Genomic DNA, 13,263 nt, shown 5'->3' on the forward strand with positions numbered 1-13,263 from the left:
AAACTTCTTTTGATAGTTGTAGGATTGCATTATTTTTTTCATAAATAAATCTTAACCTATTTCAGAACTAAATAAGCAGCACTGAGTGAATACAATAGATAATAATTTTGCTGGGAAGGGGGGCACGTGCAAGTTGAAGTCATATATAGGCATTAATTAAAATTAATTAATTAATTAATTAATATAGTTATACGAAAATCCAGGGTTTAATTTCAGCCATGACAAGTGGTGAGTTATTAGATACTCGTAATTGGAATGATTTCAAATCCTTAGCTTTGTTTGCGGAGAGATTGGTAACAGTTAAATCTACAGTTGCCAATCTCTTTGAACGCGGCCGGTTCAATTGTCATGGAATTATGGGTTAATAATTTAAAGAACACTCTTGGTCATTGTGCTGTGCGAACTGCGAAATATTTTCCCAATTTTCTAGTATATACACACACAGTCACACAGTATATTCTAAAGTTTGCCAAGTTTATGCACTTTTTATGCGTTGATGACAATAGCAAGATCTCGCCTTCGCTATCTTTTAAAGAGATTGATTTCAGAAGATTCTCAGGCTATAATTATATGGCAGAAGAATAATGAAGGGGATATTGATGCACAAGTTTTGCGAAGCACCGTTGGAGTCTCTGTCAAAGTCCCTTCAATCGTCCAAGCCTTCAATTATTGGAAAACGGAAATCATGCCCTCCGTATATAAGTATTGCGCGGCGGGAGATGGGAGCAGGTTGATATTTCATATTTGTCCTCCTCCTCCTCAGATTCTATTGCCTGTTAGATAATTCCTAATTTTCATATCATATACTGTGACAAATAGATTTCTTATTATATATATATTTGTATAATATTTATAAAAATTGCTTTAAATCAAATATCCCAGTTTAAGATATCATTGAATTACGAGATATCATTAAGGATAATAAAATATCCTGAGTGTGGCCCCAATTAATTAATTGTATCTAGATTTAGATATTTGCTCAATCTAAATTAAATAATGAGGGTCGGTTATAAATAGAGGTTGAGTTAACATACAATAAATTGTCATACTTTGAGAGGGTTTATTGACTAGTGACAACTGCTCCTCAGTTTCCATCACTTTTTTTCTTTTTGGGCCAATTTTTGGGCTGAATAGTTATGGTATTTTTTTATTTTTTTACAAAAACTATACAAGTTTCACTTAATGTAATTAATTACTTTCAAATTCATTAGCAACTGAATTTAAAAAAATAATACAATAATGGTCAAATAATCAATGAACTTGAAAGTAATTAATTGTCTTGAGTGAGATCTTAAAACAATTTTCTCAAAAAAAAATCTTCTGAATTAGCTATTCTAGCCTGGAAAAGGAATAGTTTTGGATTTCTAAAATTATTTTGTTAATTAAGGCATTTTTCGTTGGATTCCAGAAATTATCTTGGGATAAATAAATTTATTTGGCTATGGCTTTTTTCAAAATTTTATTGTTCATCTAAATTGATGATTTTATTTTATGGAAATTATTTTGGGCCCTATTCTGAGATCTAAATGTTTTTGGGCCATTTTGGTATAGTTGCGGAAATTATTTTTGAGCTACATAAATCATGTTTTTGTCAATATATGTGTGTGTATATATGTTTGCCGTTCAATTTGTATATGCGAGAATTTATTTTACGTGCCATTCAATTGTTTAATGTTCTGCGGATTTAATTTTAGCTTTTTTAACATACTATAAAATTTTGCAAAATTATTTTATTGAAATTTTATTGTTTGAAAATTTGGGACACTAGATGGGAAATTACATGATTGTTTGAGTTTTTCAAATTATGTTGAGTTATAATTTGTTGAAATTGATTATTTGGTAAATTAAATAGTGGGAGAATATCTTTGAAAAAATAACAATAAAATTCAACCAAAATATATAAATGATAATCAGGTCTCTTCAAATGTCACAATTCTTTTAAAGTCCTAAAGTAACTTTCTAACATTAATGATTTTAAATTAAATGACTAAATTGCCTCTTGTCTAAAATGCAAATAATGGGTTTGGCTCTATTTTTTCAATCACAACTTTTATTTTGTAAATCATAAAACTTAAATATGAAATTACAACTTTTCACGTGAAATTTTTTTTATAATTGATAAATAAGTTTTGAAAATAATCAATCCTACTCAAAGTTTTTATTTAAACAATCACAACTTTTATATTGTATAAATTACAAAATTTAAATAAAAAAATTACAACTTCCCACATGAAATTTTTTTGTATTATTGAAGTTCAAGTTTTAAAAATAACAATCACAACTTTCATTCTATAAATCACAAAAATTAAACAAAAAAGCACAACTTTCTACGTGAACCCATCATTTTTTTTAAAATTTTACACAAGGGGCAATTGAGTCATTTAACCTAAACTGATTAATATTGGAAAGATACCCAGGGATTTTAGATGAATTATGATATTTTGAGAGATTTAATTATTATTTATATATTTTGGTGGAATTTTATTGCCATTTCCCAATATTTTTCTAGTTATTTAATCACATAGCAAAATAGTTTATTAAATTGATTGATTGATTCTCATTACTCATTAGGGTATATGCATATGCATTAAACTCAAGTGCACATGTTTGATATTTGTGATTAGCACACACTCTTCTTTAATTAAGGAGTAGCCACATCATTATCATTTTATGCATGATTAATCACATATGGATCTTATAATATCAATTGTACTTAAATTTGTGATTATAGTTTATCTTTTCCTACCAGGAGATAATTATAGCTGCCTAATTAATGAGGATGGAATAGAATTGGCCTTACATGTTCTTAAGTATCCCATAGGTATTAAGAACTGTAAATGAATTCTAGTTTTATCATATTGGACATAAATTTATGCTACTGTAAAGTTTTTACCCTTAGGTAGATTTCAATGATACAAAATTTATGCTTGTATGTTTTACATTGGTAAACATTCACTTAAATGTGATGGTAAATATAAAGGTTGATTGCCTCATATAGTATTTGTATGAGCATGATTAGTGTTAAATTTCTGATTTTAATTTGCAGCATTATCATTGTCTTTTAAATTGTTAAAATTACTAAGATCACGTTGGTTAGAGACAATTATTGAGTGCAAAAAGAGTTCTACATATATACATGCATGCATGCATATATAATTTCTCAATAGAAATGATCCTAATATAAATAGAGTTTTGGTGTCCATTAATATCAACAAGTGAGGTCAAGTGGCATTTGTAAGATAAAATTTCATGGTCTTAATACAATAGCCTTAATTAAGAGATGATTAATATGGATGTGTGATGGATGGAACAAAGTCAAAGGCCAATTATAAGTTAAAGGACAATTGACTATAAATTAGCCAGTTCTCCATAAGGTATATTGACATAAGAGATCTCTATTAATCTTGGCGCAAGAGATCCTTGATTTTGTTGTCTCATAGTAATGAGTCATTGTACCCTTCTTAGATATTAAGCGTATGATGTAAAGGGTATATGCAAGAAATTTTGGCTCAATTTTGAAAAATAATGAGATAGTAAATGAGGACCATTAAATTACTAATAACTCCAAGAGGCTAAGCCGCATATAAAGAGAAATGCCTTTTAAGAAGGTTTAAATGCAGAATAATGGATATACTGTTGATATTAGTATATTTGGGATCTCATATAATTCAAACTTATCATAAAGAATATTTCTTTAAGTTACGTGGCATAGAAAATTAATCAAATATTCCCAGTAAAAGGGTTTATAAAGAATGTTATTTATCTCTTAACCTTATCAACTTGTATTAATGTATGATTTGTACTCCATCCGTTTTTATTTATAAAAGAAACTATCACTTTTTACTCATTTTTTAATATAAGCAAAATCACATATTTCAATAAACATTTATTACATATTTGTTAAATTATTTCTCATAATTTACATTAACGAGAAATAATTAATGCATGTTCATATTAATTAACATAGGACATTTTAGTCTAATTTCTTTTTTTTTTTCAGACATAATTATTATGATTATAACCAAATTTCTTAAATTGTGTGATACATTTTTTTTCTCTCATATATAGAAACAAGGAGCGTATTAAGAAATAGGTAGACCATCACACCACTTAAATAAACTTGAAGGAGTATGATTAGTTAAAAATCATATGTACTATCATAAATTTATGTTTTAATGTGTGAAATGTTTATTTCCTTTGTTGGTGACTACTCGCAATACTTGAGTATTATTTGCTTTATAACTAGATAGCAGCATTAACTACCAGAGTTAACACACACACACATAAGGTAAGAGTGGGTAATTAATCTGATCAACAAATTACTTTGGTGAAGGTCAAAGGAGGAAATGAATGATATGATGGGCACATTAGTAATGAACATTAATTTAATTTATATGATAAATTTCATTTATATAACAACTCACCTAACAAAATTGAGACTTTTAGGAGAAGGAACATGTCGTTAATAGATATATTGGAAAGTAAAGTTTGCACTTGGAATTTTATTCCATTGTGAGATTATTTCAAGTCAATGATGTATATTTAAACAAGATTCCAATAAAAGCTATTATTTTTGAGAGGGTTGGAAAAACTAAGTTTATAATATTCACTTATGTAGCATTATCTTATAAAGGAATGGGTTTGTAGTATTTGAGAATGCCAAATTTCTTACGGATGCCATGATTAGTGGGAGTGATCAAACTCATTGAGATGATCATATGCATATGTTATACCCTTTAATTATGGTTGAATGCTAGTTTTACATGGAACTTACATTATGAGGTAAATGTGAAATATAAAGAAGTTCTAAAGTTCTCAATTGATGATGCTAGAATTTAAGAGTATCTAGATAGTGAATTTCATATACTCTTAAAAGACTATCCCATAATTTTAACAAAGATGTCTCAAGTTATAAAGAGTGGTATTCTTATTGTGAAGCCTCAATCCAACAATGTGATTAGTTAAAATTAATGGCAATTGAAATTTGGAAACTCCTAGTGACTATACATAGGATACTTAAATAGAACATAAATATTGAGAATGACCCTATCTTTCACATTTTTGACAAGTGAAAGGAAAATTCCAAATAGACATTATTTCTTGAAAGATATATGAGATCCCAAGTCAAACAATATTTGAATTTTTGTAAAGTTACCATTAAGAAAATTCTGATCTATAAAAGAAAGTTATTTGCTCAAGTTTCTCCATAAAAGAAGGAATTGATTATAGTGAGATATTTCTCCCATATATATAAACTAGCTTTTACTACCTCCTATGTTACACGAGAAGCATTTAATTAGATGCATCTAATCCCATTCAACCATACAAAGTAGTCATCTAAATCAATACTAAAGCCATTACCAATAAACATGTCACTTAAATGTACCTAGAAATCTTGATTGGAAAAAGCATATGCGACAAGTATGACTTTAATATTAAGTTACATATAGAATGAGACATGGTCCAAAATAATTACAAGTAAAGCAATATCACACCAAATTCATAAAGATTTTTTTATAAACAACATTCGCTGTGCTACCTGTCCTATGAGGTAAGAGAATCTTTAAGCCTTCCATGGTCTTAACTCTTGATAGTGCCACATATAACTACCCATGTGTGAATATTGGTTTGGGAAAATACAACCCAACATTGCGTAGTCATTGCCCTTGACTTTTGTTGATCGTCGTTGCAAATGAAACAGTAATTAGAAATTGCCTTTTTTAAATACGAAACAGCCATCTACTTTTTAAAGGATTCATGTCCACTTGATGAATTAATATTTTTTCATTTTGCTTTAAACCATTCAAAGTTATAGCTTCAATGACATTTCTTTCGACATTTGTAGTATGTAACCTTACACCATTGCATAGACTAGATGATTGATCTACATTGCGCAGTAACATTATAGGGGTCCTAACCTTCAACTGGAGCTTATAAGGTGGTAATTTAGATCAAGTGATTGTGTTAAGAAACTCAATATTATACAAATCATCAAATGAATTGCTATCTTTCGTTGAATTGTAAATGGAATCATAGCTTAAGAACTCAACATAATAATCAGGAAGAAATGAACACTCATTAACTTGATTGACAATTTCAATGGTAAGAGCAAGAATTGCTCTATCATTGAAATATTGAGTGTTACCTTGAGATGATTAGGATAAGTAGATGATATTATTGCCTCTATTGGGTCCCTATAGTTAGAAAGCAATAAATCTTGAGGAACTTTTATCTCAGCTACACTATCATGCAGTTAGCCTAAATTCCCATCACTTACATCTAATAGCCATTGTGAAAATTCTTTCAAATCTTTATCACCATTGTTTGAAGTTGATGACGATAAGCGCATGTTCTTCTTAAGTTGGAAAATCATACAATGGTCCCATAAAGGTGAAGAACTAATACATGCATTCATAATTGATGCTCTTGTTCCTTTAAGAATGATAGGAAGTATTTGTCAAAAATCACCTCCCATGACAACAGATTTACCACCAAATAGATTATTAGAATGCATTATATCCTTAAGTGTGAGGTCAAGGGCCTCAACACAATATCATTGCACCATTGGTGCTACATCCCATATGATTAGTTTTGTTGCTTGAATTAAATGTGCTAATGCTAAGTTTTGTTTAATGCAGCAAACAGAATCTTCAGTAACTTGTATAGGGATCACAAACCTCAAATGTGCTGTTCTTTCATATGACAATAAAGTTACTACAATTCTACTTGATGCCACTATCAAAATTATATCTCCTTTTGCACGAAGTGATGAAGATAATGCATTCCATAAAAATGTCTTTCCAGTGTTTTCATAACTATAAACAAAGAAAAAACCTTCAATTAATGAAGACAAAGAGGATATGATACTATTATATATACATTTCTGCTCTTCGTTGAATGAACCAATTGGCTTATAGCTTCCAACTGCAAGCTATATTGATCATAGTTCAACTCTTGTAGTGTAAGATGGTTAGTGACATCAAAAGTCAAAGCTCTTTGAGGAAATGGCAAAGAAGGATAGTCTTGAAGTGATCTCCCATTACTCTATAGGAAGGAATCAATCTCACATAAAACAGCTTGTTCCTTCTCAAATATTGGTACATCTATCACTATAATGTTAAAGACAATTAAAATGATTAATTATGTGCTTAAGATAAAACCTATTAATCTATAACAATGGAAAAGATAATATTGAAACTACCTAGTAAACGTTAATTCTTTTTGGAGATATATAATAAATCTTCTGACAATATTTTAGAAGTATTATTCCATACATAGTTAGGATGACTCAAGTAAGAACATAGTAACATACTCACAAGCATTTTTCTCAAGGATATTCCTAAAGCCCAAGTTGTAGCTTCATGAATTGCATTTATATATTCCTTGTCATCATCTAGTAATCCCATCACAAAGCAAGCATCTTTAAAAGTCTTATGGATTACTCTATTGACCTTTTTAATGTCATCAAATGAAGAAGGACCTTTAACTTTTGTCAAAAGAATTTTGAGGTAGTATAGCTCTCCAAATGATGGTGATGCATAAGTAAACCTACCAACTGTAAGATCTCGCTCCCTTTGTTTCTAAGATCATTTTGTCTTTTGATAAACATAATAATGAGGAAATTCAATGTATGTAAGTGTTTGTGTGAACTGGTCCCACTCATTCCTTTTTATCCAAGCAAGAAACTATGATTCACATACTTTTGTTTATTCAATAAATTGGCAACATCATCATCATTTGAATAAATCACAGACTGTTGATTGGAAAGATGAAAGCATAATCTCTCAAGTGAAGGATATCTATGATGTATGTCAAAATCAAATATATGCTAGGATGCCTTACATGCAGATATGTATCAACAATTATAGTATTGTTGAATCTCATCATGATTGTCATATATTGTAGCAACAACCCTATCATTCCCGTTACTTATATACTTAAATAAGTACTTAATAGATGTAGAATGATTAGATTTCTCTACATTAATATGTGCTTAGTACATGCATAATAGAATTGGATTGTATGGCATAACATATCTATTATCAAGAGGAATACCTTTAATTTTAATGGACCTTCCATCATCCCTTCTTCTGTACATAGGATATCCATCAGCATCAATTATTGTTAAGTCATTGAATTTCTTTGGGAAGTATTTGGTGTACTTTTTTTCATGCATACAGGGTGACTTAGGATTGCTCTTACCACATGGACTATGGATCATAAATTTCTTGACCAACTCATAGAGCAATGGTGAGGATGTCTCATCAAGAATCTTGGCTAAAATAATTTTGTCAACCCCATTTGCATATGTTATTTTGTCTCTTGGATCCAAGAACAAGAGAATGTGTGTATGAGGAAATACTTGCTTTTAAAACTCAATGGTATATACTTTTGAAAAAAATTAGAAATATAAGAAAATATTTAATTGTAAGAATAATATTGAGTTAATTGAACATGATTAAATTTAAAACTCACAATGACACTTATAAAATGTAAGATGCATTTTAACAAAACAATATAGCTTCAAATATATCGAAGTAGAATAGTTAATTTTATATTCGGACCTGCTCAAATAGTGCCAAAAATTTTCTTCTCCTTGATAGATTTCATCAACAATTGTAACTTCAACTTAAAAATCCTACTTACAATGTCGGGTTGATGTGAAGGAGATAAATAATGTTTTTCACAAAATCTAGTAATTTCCAGCAAGAATAAAAGTAAATGGGTATATCAGTCACAATATCCTTTGATAAAGTAATCAAAAGGAAATCATAAAGAGGCAACAAAAATTGAAAAAAAAATATAATAATAGTATCAGGAAAATTCAATGAGAGCATGCATGAAAATTTCCAGCAAAGTTTATGCATATTCAAAATTTACACATGTAAAGTATATTGAAAAAAGTAAATGCATATACTGCTGATAACCCTCCTTAATTGTGAATAGTAGAGGCAGACCACACAAAAAGGATGCTACCATATGTAAGTTGCTTTTTGACTAACCCTTTAATTACGCAATAGATGGTTCTGTGAAAAGGACACCAAAAGACTCATACAAATATAAAACAAAATAAGATTATGCTTTTTTGTTCTTTCCTGATATATACACCGAAAATGGAAAGATTTGTACCAAAACTAAAAGCAAGAAAAAAGACAACTTGATCAGACGATATAATAAATTAAAATGCAAGAGGATCTTATTGTTCTCACTTTATATATTGACAAATATTGCTGAGAGCAAAGGATAAAGGAGGGTGGCGAAGCATGGCATGCAGTTGAGAAATAAGTTATTAATTTTCCAATAAAAAAAGAATAGAAGGAAACATAGTAATATTCTAAATTAAAATAATTACAACCATTCAAAGCAAAAAATATGTCTATCACACTAGGTAACTTGATTATAGCCAAACCAAATCCTGACGGTTTACTCTCAAATGGACTCAATTTCAAACTTTAATTCTTCAATGAAGGTAACAATAGTTGCCTGAGATATGTTAGAATTTGGTTCTATAAAGTTTCCAAAGTAGAAACCATATGGGTTACGAACAGAGACAAGCCTTCAGTGAACACACTTCATTTAAATTAGTATAATTAATTTTCTTACATTTCCACAAAACTTTTAAATATAATGGACTAATCATGCCAATTATTTTTTAAAACTAATATGCAAATTTTGGATGTAATTTCAGACCAAAAAAATTATGGATGAATAGTATTTATGAAATTGAGGTTGGAGTGACTATAACATTACCTCTCCCTACATGATCTATGTCTTTGACTCCAAGTTTACTTAGCCCCGTATGGTTATTGACTTAAAGGAAGATGCAGTGATGGGACTGTATATAATGTGTTATCAGAAGCTGAGAGGAGTGATTGTTACAATGAAATGAAGCTTTATATGCTTTAGACTACACATAATATGTGTTTTACCAACACCCACATACTTCGCACAGTCAAAGGACTACCTGATAGTAAAAGCACAAAATTAGAATCGAAACCTTAAACATCTTATATAAAAAGCAAGCCCAAATTTCTCGCTTACCAGAAAAGCCTGACTTCATAGGGTTTGAGACAATGTATCATCAAAATGGCATGGAGTCTTACTAGAGAGAAAAAGTTGACATGACTTTTGATGCATTAAAGAAAAGCTACAAAAGGCTTACTATCACTTTTCTTTGTATTGGTTATAGATGATATCAAACAAAGCAGATGCACCATTAATGATTCAAGGACAACCACATTTAGTTAGTTTATAATAATAGATGATAGATACATTGATATGTCGAAGAATACAATCACCTACAACAGCAAGTTCCATTCAAAAAATGTAAATGGGTTTACCTGGTAATTAGCATTAATCAATATATACAGTTAAAAAAGAAGCAAAAGTAAGTGAGTTATAAGTGAATCCCATACCAGAGATTACCTCAATTACATGCTATATTCCCATAGAAGTTGTTCTAATAACCTTAAAATAATACAACATAAATTCATAGCATGTTAACATGTGAAGACATAAAACATAAACTACTTTATGATCCTATCCGTTATAGAAAATATGATTAGAATGAAGAATTTAGGTTTTTATATAAGTTAATCAATTGATGAATATAAGAATCAAAAAAGGAAAAAGAAAGAAAAGAAAAGAAGCTTAAATCAACTATTCAAGAAAGTAGGTTGTTTAAGAACAAAAATAAATTAAAAAAAATTCTTAAAGAAAGCTTGCCCCACCTAAATTGTGATGTGCATCTTTGAAACTAATAACATAAAGTGCTTGGAATTTCTTGTCCATTTGAAAGCATGGCCTAAATTTCAAACATAAAGTCAGCATATATACAAGTGTGGAATGGCCTAACTTCATGTTAAAAACCAAGAAAGCACACAAATTTAATACCATGTATACCTCTCCAAATCCCTTCACCATCCTTGTTCTCTATAAAGAACTTATCTGTGGCTGTGACATGTGTACAAAAAATCATATTGCAATTAAATTGGAACCACAATTGCAACAATAACCCCTGGTAAGATCTTACTTTTTCCCATATCATTCATAAACACAAAAAGGAAAAACATTTAATAAGGTAAATCCATTACAATAATTACAATTATCATGATCCATTACCTACTTGGGCTATAGAAATATGTCCATAAAAAATCACCTACAATAGGGCAAGATGGAGAATGATAGAACCTTCACTAACCACTAATGTTTGATTACAAAAAAACCTTGCAATAAAGAAGAGAGATGATTAAACCCTTTAATGAACTAGATATGCAAATACCGTGAAGATGAAGAACGTGGATCTTACCCACTGAATAATAAAGAACAGATAAGATGGAAGGAGATCACAAAACACTGACGGCCAATGTCTAATTATAGCAAAACCATAGCAGAGAAGGGGGTATATCTCAAGTAGTTGGTTGATAGTTTGCTTTTCAATATTTTTGGTGTGTGAGAATCAACCACTAAGACCATTGATGAGGAGCCGATTGAGTAGGGAAATGAAAAAGGTGTCATTTTTTGTGGGACAAATGAAATGGTCTTGGTATCTCTAGAGGCAAATTGAATAGGCTATAGGCTTTTTAAGAGTAGGAATATCAAACTCCATTAATTAACCAACCACAATTTATTAAAGAAACCCATAGATAATTTGATGAACCAGAGGATAAAAATGTGCTCTATGTCTAGCGCAGATACATTTTGTACGCTAGCACTAAAGTGAGAAAGACCATAAATGCCCCTAACCTCTTTGCTATTTTGCAAGAGATATGGTAAAGCCTTATTTTATCTCTCTATAAAATATTGAGAATATCCCTAGTTACTGTTCACAAGGATTTTGTTATAAGATAGATTTCTATAATATATTGGTGATAAAATAACCTTGATTGTGAGTTATAAATAGAGGCGAGTTAGTATATGGTAAATTATTATGCTCTAAGAGGGTTCTTTGACTAGTGACGACTATTCCCTAATTATCATCACTGTGCTCGTGTCTATTTTCTATTCTATTCTCTTCTGACTATATTTAAAAAAATATATTGAGACTTGGAGCAATAAAAACAAAGTATACGAATTAATAACAAAATACGATAAAACTATAAGAATTAACAATTATTTTTTTCCATGCTGCAATTAAGTCATGTAGTTTACTCTTTTCATCATTTGTAATGGACTTTATCTATCTATTTATTCTATGCTATTCTAATTTAGTATAAAATCTCATAATTAAGTCATGCAATTTGCAATTACGAGACATTGAGATGATGTTGTATGTTAACGTTATAATATGCAGCATTATTAGATTTTTATGAAAATAACTTTTATTTGTATTTTTAATTTTTTGCATGGATGGATTTATCTCTAATAATTTATGTTAATAATGTTGGGCAAAATTTATTAGAAACATTTATTTAGAATACCCATAAGCCATAGAAATACACGTATTAGAAAATAAATAGCATTTCCCAGCCAGAGAAATACACATAAAAGATCACTATTGTAACATCTTGGAAAACTAATCAAGATTAAGTTAAGTACAAAATAAAATAATTGAGTTAATTAATGAGGTGTGTATTGTCAGAGAGGTCTAATAGGTGTGTTTGGTTGTTTTCAGCCTTAAAGCCTCGTTTGGTATAAAGAAAGAATTTTTGATAGAAGTGAAAGTGGAAATGAAAGTGAAAGTGAAAGTGAGATTTAAAAGTATGTTTGGTATGCCAATGGAATTGGGATAAAAAATTATTTAATATTATATTTATACTTTGAAAAGACTAAACTACATATGAAACATAAAAGAACTTGACTCACCAGATTTCATAACTGCCTTCCACTTTACTAGATCTTTGAACCATCATCCCACCACCCCTTTCATCCTTGAAAATTGTCCAAAAATTAAGTTTGTCATATTTAAATAGATATAGCAATAGATGCAGAAATCAAGAACACAAAGCAAAATTAGAAATTTCAACATTTTCCCAACCATCACAATCAAATGTAAGAGAAAGCAAAACTAAAAAACAAAAGCTTAAAAAAGAAAAATGAACGAAGGAAAGGATTGAAGGAGATGATAGTGATGATGTGTGAGAGAGAGAGAGAGATAAGCAACAACAATAACAACGACAGTAAACATAGAAGGGTATGCCACTATTATTGTTAGGGAAGAATCATTATTGGTGGTCTCTCAATGCTATCAATGGGGAATCATTAGAGGAGACAAGAATCATCATGGTCCTTGATGCTACTAGTAGCGAATTGCTGCTCGTCGCA

This window comes from Prosopis cineraria, unplaced genomic scaffold (assembly GCF_029017545.1).
Source record: "Prosopis cineraria cultivar Desert tree isolate PC_DT_omini unplaced genomic scaffold, ASM2901754v1 PC3, whole genome shotgun sequence".
NCBI classification, from domain to species: Eukaryota; Viridiplantae; Streptophyta; class Magnoliopsida; order Fabales; family Fabaceae; genus Prosopis; species Prosopis cineraria.